Source organism: Capsicum annuum, unplaced genomic scaffold, assembly GCF_002878395.1.
Source record: "Capsicum annuum cultivar UCD-10X-F1 unplaced genomic scaffold, UCD10Xv1.1 ctg80454, whole genome shotgun sequence".
Taxonomy (NCBI): Eukaryota; Viridiplantae; Streptophyta; class Magnoliopsida; order Solanales; family Solanaceae; genus Capsicum; species Capsicum annuum.
Genome location: NW_025891100.1, coordinates 167507 through 170489, shown reverse-complemented (window position 1 = coordinate 170489; position 2983 = coordinate 167507). Strand labels below are relative to the sequence as shown.

The following is a 2983-nucleotide window of genomic DNA, read 5'->3' as shown; positions in this document are numbered from 1 at the left end:
CTTTGCTAAAGCCTCAAAAACCCACCTGATTAGCAAAGTAGCTGACTTCTTCTTCAAGTTCCATATCAGCCCGATCCTGAATCATTATAGCTTTTTCCTATTCCTTTCTTCCTGAAAATAAGTGCTTGGTGAGTAGGTCTATTAGAGTCTTAAGATGGGCTATGTCTTGATCTTTCTCCTTATCTCTTTTGCACTATTCATCATTCATTCCAACAGGAATAGTTGGACTTGCCACCACAAAATCTCTAGTGTACCAAGCCCTACTTAATTTGGTCATCCTATTCAGCATATTAGCAACATCTTAAAATGAGAGAGCAACAAATGACCCTCTAGCAACGTTACTAGTGTCTTCGTCACAGAGTTAAAAGCTCTGTACAGAGTCTCCATTAAATATATGTCCATCATATTATGGTTCGGACACTGGGTCATCTTTTTCTTGAATCTCTCATAAGTTTTATGTAAATCCTCATTTGGAAACTGTCTGAAATTGTTGATCTCATCTCTTAATTTCACTCTTCTGGATGACAGAAAGAACCTTTCTAGGAAAGCTCCTCTCAACTTTCTCCAGTTGGTTATAGAGTCAGGTGTCAACTCATTTAGCCATAATGTAGCCTCTCCTGATAAGGACAACAAAAATAGCCTCAAATGGATAGCACTCTGGCTTACCCCCGGATTATCAAAGGACTTTGAAATGGTGACAAAATTCACCAGATGTAGGTTAGGGTCTTCTCCATGAAGGCCTCCAAACAACCCCTTCAATTTTAAGTGCTGAATCATTATGCTAGTAATATTGAACTTTACTCCAGGTTCTAATGGAGGGGGAATGATCGTACCTATTTCCCCTGCTCCATCGATATCATCATCATCATCAATCTCATATTATAGTGGTTGTTAGACCATTCTACTCATGCAGCGAGGTTTTGGATTGAGTAGTGTTCAGTGTAACCTATAGGGATTCTTCAAATGAACAATAAAAAACAACCAAACGTAAATCAAGGAAACTTAACTATCAGTAAATTTTTGCACACAAAATTTTTATTCTACAACCGTATTCCCCGGCAACGGTGCCATTTTTGATAATGCTCAAATTACACTCTTGAATGGGTGTAAGCAATCATTGTCATTATAAAACCCAACTAGGTTGGGTTCTAATACCACATGGAATAGGGTGTGAACTTCAATTTGTTTACGAAAGATTTTACTGGTAGTTTACTACTTCTTAAATATGGGGGTTTAAGTTCACGATGTGTTAAATATCACTTTTAATACTTCAGTGTTTGTAATCAAGATAAATGGAAAACCATAGTTATGTTTACCAAGGATTTCAGAAATTGACAGATACTAGGTAATGCAAGAGATTCTCATAATGAGTAGAACAGCAGAATATCCCGGACGATCATACTATCTGACTTATATCTCGACCTCACCAGACAATTTATTATCTAATTCTCTCAAACTTATATAACTTATCTATGTCCAATAGGTTATTATCTCAGGTAGATTAATCCAGTTACAGCATTAATCATTAAACAAAAGGTTGGTAGCTTCTGCGTCCCTGTTGATAATTCACGTCCTCTAGCTTATTTCTTCGTTAGAAGCAAATAAAACCTAAGGCATAACCTAATGTTTGCAACCACTAAATTTTATTTAAAAAATAGAATCTCAAGATGTTTTACTACTCTTTGAATCCGTTAAACACCTAGTATCATATCAAACCCTAATTCATGGATCCCATAACTTCGGCTTATGAAATTAGTCGCTCATAATTTGATGAAGGAAATAACAAGTTAAATTCATGATTATAATGATAAACTTATGAATGGGTAGAAAACAACAAGTAGTTCCTCTAATTTAATTGCAAGGTAGAAACCCTAAAAATAGCTGATACAAAAATAAAGAATAATTTATCAAATAAAGCAAAAATACGTCTCTCTTCTTAAAGTTGATGTTTGATAGGTGATTTTCTGTTTTTCTTTTTTTTCAAAAACCCTAAAAAGATGTTATTTATACTAAAACCTAATTAAGAAAATAAAATAACAAAATTAATAAAATTGTTCAGAATAGGTGATGCCCAAGCTGACGTATGTCAAGAAGTTGATGCTCTATCACAGATGGCATCAGAGAGGCTTCAGTTGCCTTCAGGTTCTATCTTAGGATAATGATGTGGCTGATGCCATATCAGGGATCTGATGGTGTATCACCAACGTCATCAGATATCTTTTTCCCAAGCTAACTTTCTACTTAAGGCTGACACCATTCTTGATGCGTTACTATGACTTAAATGGTGCATGTAAGGTGATTGCTAAAATGCCTATGTGAAGAAGAATTAAGTATTTGACATGTTTTTTATCCAAGTTATGATTTCATGCCATATCCATATGCTTAACTTATTTCTACCATATTTTTGACAAAATATATAAGAGAATAGAAAACTATGCATTGTGGTTCATTAGGTCTTAAAAGATAAATTCATGTTTTGTTCCTATGGATAGTTGATTTCCTTGAATTTGTGGTGTGTTGTGGGTGTATGATAGAATGCCATGATGAATTGTTGAGGTAACTATGATGTTTGTACATAGTATTTGCTTGGACCCAAAGCATGCTCCCCATGTGTTCGATTGGATGGTCATATGAGGAAATAAAACCATTTGATTTGCTAAGTGTGAAGTCCTCAATTATGTGTTGCGTATGATGGCCTATGGACATGTTGTGTATAAGTTATCCATCTTGTGTTACTTTATGCTATTGTGTGCTGGGGGTACGTATGCCCAAAATAGTAAGCTTATCTTAAAAATAAATGGCATTTAGAAATACTCCATCAGAGAACGAAATTAAACGAACTCCACCATATTGATAAAGTATCATAATGTGAGCATAGATTTAGTTCAGTTGAGTACATTTAAGAATCGGTTAAGTGTCTTTCAGCTGGGAGTAGGATTCAGCACCGAGCGAGCTAAGGATGGGAACAATCCTGCGAGTAGAG

General features: G+C 35.2%; 1 non-coding gene across 1 annotated transcript; it reads left to right on the top strand.

Moving 5' to 3' along the window:
* Positions 1 to 403: 403 nt before the first annotated feature.
* LOC124895176 lies at positions 404 to 510 on the top strand. The gene has a single exon (XR_007051554.1). It is a non-coding gene; the product is annotated as a small nucleolar RNA R71 (small nucleolar RNA).
* The last annotated feature ends 2473 nt before the right edge of the window (positions 511 to 2983 follow it).